Raw genomic sequence first — 13,612 nt, 5'->3', positions numbered from 1 at the left:
TATGTTATTAGACATTTTTTTTAATATCTTTTTATAAGATCACACAATTTACTGAAAAATGGTTTCTACCTTCGTGCTCATAGCTTGCATTCATATATATAATTATTAAATTGATTTTGTTACAAGCTAGATATATTACACTAACTATACATTTGAAAATACCACAGATGTGGTTAATTTCTACCATATCTTTATCTCGTCTCTTCACATCATGAGTATTTTAAAGGACATCTGCGAGTTGGTCCTTAATTACTGTGAATGAAAAGGACCTGTAATGATTTTTCAGCTACATGGTCACACACAAAGTGGAAATATATTTCAACATGTTTTGTTCTTGTGTGGAACACGGGATTAAATGAGAGGTGTGGCGCCTATATGATCACACCAAAGTTTCGGTGGAGAAGAGAGCAAAAATACCAAGGTCAAGTAAGAGAGCTTGAATCCAAAAGAGTTCCGCAGCTATATATATTTGTAACTGATTTGTACTCTACTTCGGTGCTTGACCTTGATACAGTAGGCTACTTTCGAGAGCTCCATGAGATAAGATTCAAACCAAGAAATACATAATAAACACAAGTACTGGATCTTCTACTAGCCCTGCCAATCTGTGCCTGAGAAGGCTTCAAGCGTAGAAAAAATAGTTAAGAGTAATAAGCAATCCGTAAACCACTGTGTGTTTGAGATAACGAAGGATCCTCTTAATGGCTTGCCAATGAAGAAAGCGTTGTGGTCATGTAAGAATGATGCCATTATGTAACAGGTTTTTTGGTTGATAGGAAATTCTAGGGTTTGTATTTCATAAATGTAAATGGAATTAAATAGAAATGGAGAATGTGAACGAAATTATAAAGAACAGTGAAGAAATCGGTAAAGGAAAATTATATTGAAAATAGACATTCAAGGTGTCTGGCCTCCAAGAGCATTTCGAGGTGCTCACCCTTCATTTCAGTCTAAGACTGAATTACAACTTGAATGACTAAAACAATTTACTGGTTTTGTTTATATAGACCCACTTAAAGGCTTAATAAACTAATAAGGCCAAAGGCCGATTATACTACTAAGGCAAAGGCCCAATGCTATTATACCCATAACAGTAGGCCCACTACTAATATACCTATGACACGTTACATCATGGAGATGAGTGCAAAAGCGTTGTGAAGATTTTTAAGAGATGTAGTGAGATTAGGCGTTTAGAGATAAACCAATATTGTAGTCGGATTAAAGAGCTTGTGATAGATTTTGAAATCTCCAAACTGGAGGAAATGAGTGCAAAAGGATCAGGGATTAACGATGATGCTTTGGTGGTGATCGGAAAGAGAAGTTGTCAGCTGCTACATTTAGACTTGGCAGGCCGGCTGCTTGAATGTGACGGCGAAAGGGGTGAAGGAAGTGGTGCAGAACTGCAGAGTATTAAGGGAGATAAATTTGAAGTGATGTACGCGATTATGTGACTGTTGAAATTGTTGCCTGGATGGCATTTTCAAGGCCATCACTGAGAAAAATAATCCGGCCACCTTGTGGTTTTGTTCCCACTGAAAGCCAAAGAAACCTTTTGGATTTAGCTGCAATAGTTGGCTCTCCATCATATATTTAAGTTTTTTTTTTTTTTTTTTTTTTTTTTTAACTATTTGTATATAAAGCCTCTTTTTAAGTAACCCATCTAAAATTTGTCCTTTGAGATTATTAAGATAATTTGGTACTTTTTTTTTTTTTTTTTTTGATGAATAAGTAATCAATATTATTAACAACTACGAACCAGAGTTACAAACAACAAACCAACAAGAAACAAACAGAACAACAAACACAGCAGAAAACTACTGCAGAACCAAAACAACCAAAAGTCTTACAACTAGGATTATACAAGAATAGAGACATCTACATTCCAGAGATGACAAAATTTAACATTCTCTCTATTTTTCTTAAACTTTTCTCTTCCAGAAATTCTTGATCTAACTTCCCAAAAAATCTGCTTGAGTATCTGCTCTTCAGATTTAGGAGCATTTTGATACTTAATAGCATTCCTGGCTTTCCAGATATTATAGACAACAGAGCTCAATACCAAACGACAAAGAACTCCTGCCATCATCTTCTTCTTCCAAGTTCTACAACCGTCATTCAACACCCTCTGCCAATCAAGAGAAGGAGCCAAGTCATTACACCTTTGCATACAATTTTTCCATATACGAGCACTGAAGCTACACATGAAAAAAATATGATCTCGGGTCTCAACACCATTCCTGCAGAACACACATTGTGCATCACCTTGAAAACCCCAAGTCAACAGCCGATCACCCGTACTTAATCTATTCTGTACAGCCAGCCACATGATAAAAGCATGTTTTGGAATTGCAAAAGGGAACCAAACAACATGCCACCAATCAACCTCATATTTCTTATCCCTCAAAAAATCCCAAGTGTCAGCACTTACATAGGAACCCTTACGAGCAATCGTCCATATCGGTTTATCAACAGAACCAAGCTGAACTTCAGGAAGGCGACTCTGTATATCAACAAGCTCCTCTGACCGAGCAGGCTTCCAACACCAAATGCCATTACTTAAAACAGAATCAAGTCTAGAATCCAACCGACTATGAGCATCATAGATAACACGGGAGCCAAACCTCTCATACAACACTCCAAGAGGATGCTAGTTGTCCTGCCAAAGATGAATCATCTTTCCATCACCTACTTCAAATTTAATAAAATTCTTAGCAATACCCCTAAGTTTAAGAATCTTTCTCCAACACCAAGAGCAACTTTGGGGAATGCTCACACTCCAAAAACTCCTCCCTTTCAGCATATAAGCTTGAATCCAAGCAACCCAAATAGATCCTGCACAAGCAAATAACGTCCAGACATGTCTCAACATGGAGGATATGTTCCAAACTTCCAAATTCTTCAGACCTAACCCACCCTCTTTCTTCGGATAACAAACCTCACTCCATGCAACTTTGGCCTTTGCAGAAGTACTATCCTTTCCATTCCACAAAAATCTATTAAATTTCTGGTTTATTTCCTTGATTACTTGCTTTTGGAGAATGAAAATCCCAGTCCAAAAGACTTGAATACTGTACAGAATAGAAGATAACAATTGCAACCTTCCTGCAAATGAAAGGTTCTTTGAAGTCCAAGAACCTATGCGATTAGTAATTTTATCTATCAACAGCTTACAATCTGCAGCAGAAAGCTTAGTAGAAATCAAAGGGACCCCTAAATATCTGACAGGCAAATGCCCTTCTTGCATCTGTAATCTGTCCAGCAAGGAGATTTTCATTCTAGAGGATAAACCCAAACAAAAAAAAGAACTTTTAGACGGGTTGGCTCTAAGCCCAGACAACTTCTCAAACTCCACAAGAGCTTCTTGAATGATAGAGATAGAAGGCAAATTTGCATCAGAAAAAATAAGAAGATCATCAGCAAAGCAAAGGTGGGTAAGTTTCAGCTTTGAACAACGAAAATGATACTTAAACCTAGTCCCTTCTTTAGTGTATTCACCCAAAATCCTAGTAAACACCTCCATGGCAATGACAAACAAATAAGGGGAAATAGGATCCCCTTGTCTCAAACCTTTAGCACCCTTAAAATAGCCAATAAGAGAACCATTAAGAGAAACTGAAAATCTGGGAGAAGAAATACAAACTTTGATCCAGTTAATAAATCTCTCTGGAAATCCAAAACATGCAAGGCAATGGATTATGAAATCCCAATTCACTGAATCATAGGCTTTCATCAAGTCTATTTTCATTGTGCATCTAGGTTTACCGCCCTTCTTATGATAGTCTCTAACAATTTCTTGAGCCAAAAGAACATTCTCTGAAATATTTCGGCCAGGGATAAAGGCTGACTGATTTCGGCTAATCAGAGAATCAAGAACCAGAAGCATTCTATTGGAGAGAATTTTGGTGATGCACTTGTATATAACATTGCAACAAGCAATTGGTCTAAAGTCCCCCATGACAGAGGCATTAGGCTTTTTAGGAACTAAGGATAAACTGGTGGCATTAATCTCCTTGAGCAACAGACCAGTATTAAAAAAATCCTTAATAGCAGTGACAACATCATTCCCAACTACAGACCAAGAAGACTTGAAAAACTCAACAGTAAAGCCATCAGGTCCAGGGGCCTTATTTGACTTCATACTGAAAATAGTACTTCTTATTTCCTCAGCCGAAACATCCTTAGCCAACATCACAACACTTTCATGTGAAACAATAGGAGAAATTAGTTGCTTAAGCCTAGCAACATTTCCTTCTGTAAAAACCATAGAAGAAGAGCCCAAGAGCTTCTTGTAAAACTCTACAGCTATTTCTTTTATTTGAGCAACATCCTCCACTCTACTACCATGTTCATCATAAAGATGTGTAATGGTATTTTTAGCATGCCGGCTTTTAAGGAACCTATGGAAAAATGCATTATTCTGATCCCCCAGTTGAAGCCATTGATTGCGGGCCTTTTGCTTCAAAAAAGCTTCCTCAGCCCTACTGATAGACATATAAGCATGCAAACATTCTCTTTCCCTAAGCAAACATTCAGCACTGCCATGAGAAATTAGTACAGCACGCTGAGCCATATCCAGACACTCACGAGCCTGGAGAACCTTATTTCTGATATCACCATAACATCTAAAATTCTTGTCTTTAAGCACTGTCTTTAAGGATTTAAGCTTCACACAAAGCTTATACATAGAAACACCTTGGACATCCTGATTCCAGCAATCAGAGATCCACGCCATATAATCCTTATTTTCCAGCCAGTAATTAAAGAACTTAAACGGTTTAGGACCAAAGCTAATCAAAGACCCTACAGAAATAACTGCAGGGGAATGATCAGATATGCCACCTGGAGGAAAATCAATACAAGTTCTGCCAAATTTACATATCCAAGCTTCATTAACCATAACTCTGTCAAGTTTCCTTGCTACAAAACCCGACCCTTCACTCTTATTATTCCAGGTGTAAAAACAACCACTGAAATTAAGGTCAGTGACCTCCAGGTTACTTAAAAAATTCCCAAAATCCACTTCATAAGCATTTAAGCTTCTAGCTCCCCATTTTTCATCCAAACTTCTAACAACATTGAAGTCCCCACATAAAATCCAAGGATTAGAGCCAACCCTCAACTTCATAGATTGCAAATTAAGCCAAAGAGAATGCCTATCAGCAGGTTGATTAGCACCATAAATAAAAGACTGGCACCAATCATAGTTATCCTTGATAGAATGAACAAAACAATTAATACTTTGATCACTTTTATCAAGAACAGAAACTTTAAACTCAGTTCTATCCCAGCACACCCAAATTCTGCCTAAGAAATGTTTTTCATAATTGAAACAAAAGTCCTAGTCAGGCAACATAGAAGCAAGAATACGATCAGCTTTTGAAACCTTTACTCTAGTCTCTATAAGACAAATTAAACCAATCCTCTTAGTTCTTATCATACTTTGAACCTCCTTTTGTTTGGAGGGGTGGTTCAGACCCCTCACATTCCAAACAAGGATATTCATGAATGAGGCGATTCATATCCCATCGCAGCCACCTTCCCCTCTTCCAATTTTCCTTTACCCCTATCAATAGCACAAGACGGATCCGGATCTACCATTTCATCCAAAATCTGTTGAAGCGCTTCATTCGACTTCCTTATTTCACTTTTATCATATTTCCTGCCCTCCACCTTAGCTAACAGATTGGAAAGAGTTTGTCCAATGTTGACTATTATCTACAATAGGAGGATGAGACTTCAGGGTTCTCTTGGACTTATTACAACAGTCCATTGTTCCTCATTAGAAGAACTCGCCTTAGCAATCTGATCAACTTGTCCCTTCAAAAAAATAGAATTCTTTGGAACATTTACCTGCTGAGCAAGCCCTCTCCCACGTGGAATCCAAACACTTTTCTCAATTTTAGTGCATGTATGTGAGGCATGACCAAAAGACCTACATTTCTTGCATTTAATTGGAAGCCAAGGATACTCAATCCCAATTTTAACAACATCACCATTGATTCCTATGATCTCAACTTCTTTAGGAAAAGCAGAGTCAATATCAACTTCCACCAAGACACGAGCAAAACCTAGTCTAAGCTGTTCTTCAGTGACAGAATCAGCACAAAGAGTTTTACCCACCCCACTAGCTATATGACTTAAACAATCTGAATCCCAATACTCCATAGGAAGATTATGCATCTTAATCCATATAGGAACAGTAGATAAAGATAGTTTCAACAATTGCATACCTGGGATCCATCTACGTAAAATGAGAGGCTTGTTAGCAATATGCCAAAGCTTCTCTTCCAGAACAGCTTCCCTGCTTTGTACATCAGCAAAACGGAATAGGTACAACCCATTTTCCATCAAGAAAATCTCCACTTTTCCATATGCTGCCCACATATTATCCACTGAGCGTTTCACAACATAAAAAGGGAGTGGCTTATCAAGAAATTGGCCTATCAGAGATGAAGACCATTTAGAAATACCTTTCTCAACAGCTTCCCTAGGAGGTTTAACCACAACCCTACCATCCATCCTAGTAGGTTCATGATAGCTCAAAGAGCCAAAAGATTTAACAGAATTGAACAATTTCTTCCAATCTTGTATCGGTTCTGTCACTGAAATCTTCTCAACATTTGCACCATCCTTTTGTTATGTGTATTTCCCTAATGCTCTTAGTCGAGGATGGGTGGTCTGCGCTCGGACAACTTGCTTGATACCAGGGATCAAGAAGCTAGATGAATGCCACGTCTTCTTCTACGCAGCAGGCAGATGGGAGTGCACTCCAGCTGGGTCAGGGGCATTATTGTAATCAAGGGTGTTTATAAGGTTGTAATTGTCTTTTATATCTGTATTGTAATTTGTAATTCCCTAATCCTACTCCGCATGATCCTAGAACATGCAACTGGGTTGTTGTAGTCCAGTAGAGTAGTGGGTAGTTTATGTTTCAGTTATTAGAAGTTGGGTAGTTGTGTGTTAGTGGGGAACAGCCCCACTAACTGTTGCAGTTATGTTATTATCTTGTACAAAACAGACCTGGAGGAGAAATGAAAGATACGATTTGAAGTCTAACCATATAGCCGTGTGCTTATGTGTGTGGAGGATTAGCCCCTCGAAGTGCTATATTATTATTATCAATTATTTAGGTTCATAACAGGTGGTATCAGAGCCGTGTTCCTGCGACCATGGCTAAGGGTACTCGTGTGGCACAGCTAGCCGAATCCTTGGCCAAGCTGCGAGAAGAATGCAAGGCGGAAAGTCAGAAGTTAACTCAACTTTCTGATACTGTTCACAAGCAACAGGAAGTGTATACTAAAAATCATGAAGAAAACAAGGAGCAACTGCGTGCTATCCTAGATGCAGTGGCGGGAAGAGCACCAGAGAAGACCATCATGATAGGAGAGACCAGTGGGTCAAAAACTCCCTCGGGTCAGAAGGAAGGGGAGGTTGATGAAACAGTACCACCATCTAAAACTTCTCCCATACCGAAGGTTTCAGAGGGTGTCATACCAACTGTTCCTGAGGGTGGGGGAATTAATCCTAGAAGTGTCAATTTGGACTTTCCCAAGTTTGATGGGGCAGATCCGAATAATTGGGTACTAAAAGCACAACAGTTATTCGCTTATGGCCAGATTGCGGAAAACCAGAGAGTTCCCATTGCTTATTTCCACATGGAAGGCAAGGCACTGCAGTGGTATAATTGGCTGATGGAGTCCGGCTCGGTCAGAAGCTGGGAAGAGTTTGTGGTAGCCCTAAAGATCAGATTCGCGCCCTCGGCTTATGATGATCCAGCGGGGGCATTCACTAAGTTGCAGCAAACTTCCACTGTGGATGAATATCAATCCCAGTTTGAAGTTCTCTCCAACCGGATTCCTGGACTGTCAGAGGAGTTTCGGGTGAGTTCATTTGTTAGTGGGCTCAAAGAAGAGTTGAGAATTATGGTGTCCATGTTTAAACCTACTACCCTTCCAAATGCCTTTAGACTAGCAAGATTACAGGAACAGGAGGTTTATAGGAGGAACCGCAACCCTAGAACCCAAAATTGGCCATCTACTTCTTCATACCCAAGATTACCACCCCCACCAAACCTCACTAAAACTACTAACCCCCATCCAACCCCCAACAGTTCCTATTTCAATAATCCCAACCGAAAACCAACCTTTCCAGTGAAAAGAATAACTTCTACCCAAATGCAAGAGAGGAGGGAAAAGGGGTTGTGTTATTATTGCGACGAAAAATACCAGCCCGGGCATAAGTGCAATAAACCCAGACTTTACGTGTTGGAAGGAATTGAATGGGAGGAGAAAGTGGAGCCCTTGGATGAAGGGTTGCTGGAGTTGCACGGGGAAGTGTCCCTAGAAGAGGAGGAGGTGGGTGAATTGCTAGGCATTACTCTATATGCCTTGGCAGGAACTCCAACTCCTCGCACAATGCGAGTTATAGGAAAAGTAGGTCCCTTTGAGGTGGTGATCTTAATCGATACAGGGAGTACCCACAGTTTTGTGGACCCCAATGTGGCAAAAAGGGCAAAACTTACAGTGGATCAAAAAGGGCATCTAACAGTCATGGTGGCTGATGGAGCCACTCTTTCTTGCCATGGACACTGTTCGGCAGTATCCATTTTCCTGCAAAGATGCACCTTTACAGCAACACTGCATCTTCTTCCTTTAGGTGGCTGTGATGTGGTTTTGGGTGTTGATTGGTTGAAAATGCTTGGTCCAGTCCTATGGGATTTCGGGTCCCTAACAATGAAATTCCCATATCAGAACCGAGAGGTGATCCTGCAGGGGCTATCTCCTGCCCCTGATTTGGTGGAAGCCAGGGAGAACATACCAAAGGGGACCGGTGCAGATTGCAAGGGAGTTTGGGTACAATTGATGGAAGCTACAGTGATGAAGACCAAACATCTGATGCACCCGGCCATCCAGGAGCTTCTAGAGGGATATCCAGAGGTTTTCCAGGAGCCTAAAGGGTTACCCCCATTCCGGAGTCATGACCACAGAATCCTTTTACAGGATGAATCAAAACCTACTTGTGTTAGGCCCTACCGATATCCCTACTACCAAAAAGAAGAAATTGAAAGATTGGTGCAGGAAATGCTGAGTTCAGGAGTTATTCGGCCGAGTCAAAGTCCATATTCTTCTCCGGTGTTACTAGTGAGGAAAGCAGATGGGAGTTGGAGGATGTGTGTCGATTATAGGGCTCTCAATCGGGATACCATTAAAGATAAGTATCCTATTCCTAATATAGATGAATTGTTAGATGAGTTGTTTGGAGCTGTAATTTTTTCTAAGTTAGATCTTCAGTCCGGATTCCACCAAATTCGAATGAAACCGGAGGACATACACAAAACTGCTTTCCGCACGCATGAAGGGCACTACGAATTCCTAGTAATGCCCTTCGGACTAACCAATGCACCCTCTACCTTCCAAGGTTTAATGAATGAAGTGTTTAGGCCTTATTTAAGAAAATTTGTGTTAGTTTTCTTTGATGATATCCTAGTGTATAGCAGGAATCTAAAGGAACATCTTAAACATGTAAGGCTGGTCCTGGAAGCCCTAAAAGTCCACCACCTTTATGCTAAGGCATCTAAATGTACTTTTGGAAGTTTAGAAGTGGATTATTTAGGCCATGTCATTTCAGAAGAGGGAGTTAAAGCCGATCCTACTAAAATTGAGGCAATGAAAAGCTGGCCAAGTCCTAGGTCCCCAAAAGCCCTAAGGGGATTCTTAGGCTTAACTGGATATTATAGGAAATTTGTTAAAGGGTACGGAGGAGTAGCAACACCCTTAACTGCTCTCTTGAAGAAAAATTCCTTTATTTGGAATGAAGGGGCTGAAGCAGCTTTTCAGCATCTTAAGGAGTTAATGTCTACCCCTCCCGTACTAGGCCTACCAGATTTTACCAAGAAGTTTATTATTGAGTGTGATGCCTCTGGGGCTGGAATAGGGGCAGTTTTAATGCAGAATGGGAGGCCTTTGGCTTATTTGAGCCAAGCATTGAAAGGAAAGAGCTTGTTCCTATCCACCTATGAAAAAGAACTATTATCCTTGGTCATGGCAGTTTGGAAATGGAGACACTATTTACTGGGGCAGTCTTTTGTGGTACGAACCGATCAGCAAGCTCTAAAGTACCTATTGGAGCAAAGGGTTGGTACACCTGCCCAGCAAAAGTGGGTTTCTAAGCTCCTAGGGTACGACTTTATGGTGGAGTACAAAAGGGGGAGGGAAAACAAAGCTGCAGATGCATTATCCAGGGTATCCAACAATGAGACTAATGCAGAAGAAGCAATGACAGCAGAGGAAACTAGCGGAAAAGCTAAGGCAGGGGAAGAAACAAATAGTGGGCATGCATCAATTCCAATACACAGCAATGCAGATTTTACAGATCAATCAAATACAGTGCAGGAGTTAGAATTACAGGCAATAAGCTCAATCAGGGCAGACTGGTTAGAGGAGCTTAAGAAGTCTTACCCGGGTGATGCAATGCTCCAACAATTACTACAGCAATTCCAGGAAGAATCTCTAGATCCAGCAAAGTACAGCATGCAGAATGGGATCCTCTTCTACAAAGGTAGACTTCACTTGGGCTCCTTAATTCCAGTTCAGCAACAAATCCTGCAACAGTTTCATAGCAGTCCGTTAGCTGGCCACTTGGGCAATCAAAAAACTTACTCAAAGGTAAAGAAGGAGTTCTATTGGCCTAAAATGAAGAGAGACATCCGCAAATACATCAGGGAGTGTGATGTTTGCCAGAGAAATAAGGTGGAGAATATCCACCCTGCAAGGCTGTTACAACCCCTTCCAATTCCATCCCAGATGTGGACTGAGATTAGTATGGACTTTATTGAAGGGCTGCCAAATTCAGCAGGGAAGAATGTAATCATGGTGGTGATCGATCGGCTAAGCAAGTACGCACACTTTATTCCTCTTTCTCACCCTTACACAGCAAGTTCTGTAGCTCAACTATTTCTGGACCACATTTTCAAGCTTCATGGCTTACCCAAGTCCATAGTTAGCGACAGGGACCAGGTCTTTACCAGCAATTTTTGGAAGGAGCTATTCCGCTTGAGTGGCACTGAGCTCCTATTGAGCTCAGCTTACCACCCCCAAACTGATGGGCAAACGGAAATTATGAATAAGGGTTTAGAGGGATATCTCAGGAGTTTCACAGGTGATCGCCCTAAAGACTGGCTAAAGTGGCTTTCCCTGGCAGAGTGGGCCTACAATTCTGCCGAGCATACTTCTACAAAACTTTCACCTTTTGAGGCAATCTACGGGTATCCTCCTCCTCGTCTCCTACCATACGAGCCTAACACCACCAGTGTTCAAGCAGTGGAAGAAACCGTAAAAAGTAGAGAGTTTATTCTCTCCTTAATTAGGGAAAATTTGGCGGATGCACAGTCACGGATGAAGATGTATGCTGATAGGCACCGTACCCACAGGGAATTTGCAATCGGAGATTGGGTCTATCTCCGTCTTCGCCCCTATAGGCAATTATCGGTGTCACTAAGAAGAAACCTCAAGCTGTCTCCTAGGTATTATGGTCCTTTCCAAATCACTAGCCGAATCGGTCAAGTAGCTTACAAGCTCGATCTTCCCCAAAATTCTAAAATCTTCCCGGTGTTCCATGTTTCTCTCCTCAAGAAACATCTTGGAACCCGCATAACCCCACTTACTGCACTACCCATATTAACCCCCGAAGGAACCCTAGCTCCTGAACCAGAAAAGGTACTTACCAGAAGATTGGTGCGAAAGGGGAACCGTGCAGGGACAGAGGTGCTCGTCCAGTGGGCAGGAACGCTAGAAGAAGACGCCAATTGGGAGGATTTGGAGAATCTTCGGGAGCGATTTCCGGACCTTGTGGGCAAGGTCCTTTAATGGAGAAGGTTGTGTTATGTGTATTTCCCTAATGCTCTTAGAGCACTCACATTGGATCATGTAAAAGCCCATCTAAATCTATAATAGATAACAAACTCACAAAAACACTACTCCATTGGATTATCTATCCTAAATCTAAAATAGAGTTTTGGTAGATTTGTGAATAGTGCAACTCTACATGTGGAGTTACACTATTCACCAATCTATCTATTATTTTATTGTTTTGTACATACAAAAAGTGAAAAAAGTAAAATGACAAAAAGTAGAAAAGAGATAAAAAGAATAAAATAAGAGTAAAAAAAGAGTATAGAGTTAAGAATAGATAATTGGATGGAGTATGCCTTTTAAAATTCATTAGCTAAACTAGATAAAGTGAGTTTTGATTAGCTATTTTAGATTGGAATATACACGATCCAATGTGAGTGCTCTTAGTCGAGGATGGGTGGTCTGCGCTCGGACAACTTGCTTAATACCAGGGATCAAGAAGCTAGATGAATGCCACGTCTTCTTCTACGCAGCAGGCAGATGGGAGTGCACTCCAGCTGGGTCAGGGGCATTATTGTAATCAAGGGTGTTTATAAGGTTGTAATTGTCTTTTATATCTGTATTGTAATTTGTAATTCCCTAATCCTACTCCGCATGATCCTAGAACATGCAACTGGGCTGTTGTAGTCCAGTAGAGTAGTGGGTAGTTTATGTTTCAATTATTAGAAGTTGGGTAGTTGTGTGTTAGTGGGGAACAGCCCCACTAACTGTTGCAATTATGTTATTATCTTGTACAAAACAGACCTGGAGGAGAAATGAAAGATACGATTTGAAGTCTAACCATATAGCCGTGTGCTTATGTGTGTGGAGGATTAGCCCCTCAAAGTGCTATATTATTATTATCAACTATTTAGGTTCATAACACCTTTCGAATGGGAAGAGCCAAATGTTCCTCCTGAACAGGCAATTCATCAACCGGGACCAGTACAGGTGACGACACCACTACATCCTCCAGGCAATCCATGGCTGGATCCAGAATTCCACCATTTTCAATTGGAACACTCTTAGAATCACAATGCTCCTCTGTAGTCTCCCCTTGAAAATCATCAAAGATAGGTTCATTGATCGAACTCACCACCTGTTCACAAGGCTTCTCAACCTTCTTCACCCCTCGACGATTCTACCTTTTCGCCATACTTCCACACAAAAACAGTATACCCACAACCACCGGAATCTGTAACCCGAGAATTCCGGCCACCAGAAAGTCCGTCCGTACAACAGCACGCGCCCTCACGCGCCAAAACCAGTCCCACAAGTCACCAAGAACGTAACTGCCGCAGAGATCCTAATTCTACCTTTGCCACGTCAGCAAAGAGGAATCAATTGGCTTTCCTTCAATTTGGTACTTACTATTACCTCATAATATATATAGCAGGATCGAGATCGAAGACGCACTATAAATTTTTCTTTCCTTAACTACGTACACATCCTCATACATAAAAGCAACCAATAAAATATCAGAACATTAATACATTACATAACATGAATAATCCCTTAACTACATTACAGCCTTCGATCAACAACCTCGTAAGGCATACAAATCAAAAGGGCAAGCAGGCCCTTTTGATTTTGTCACAATAATAATAAATAGAGCAAATAATTAACTGTGCGTGAAACTTAATTGAGACCGTTGTTAATAAAAAGTATCTATGAATTTCCACCCTTGCATCGATATGCACGTAGAAGATAACATAAAACTATCA

This window comes from Alnus glutinosa, chromosome 3 (genome assembly GCF_958979055.1).
Source record: "Alnus glutinosa chromosome 3, dhAlnGlut1.1, whole genome shotgun sequence".
NCBI lineage: Eukaryota > Viridiplantae > Streptophyta > Magnoliopsida > Fagales > Betulaceae > Alnus > Alnus glutinosa.
Note: the sequence above shows the minus strand (reverse complement) of the source record.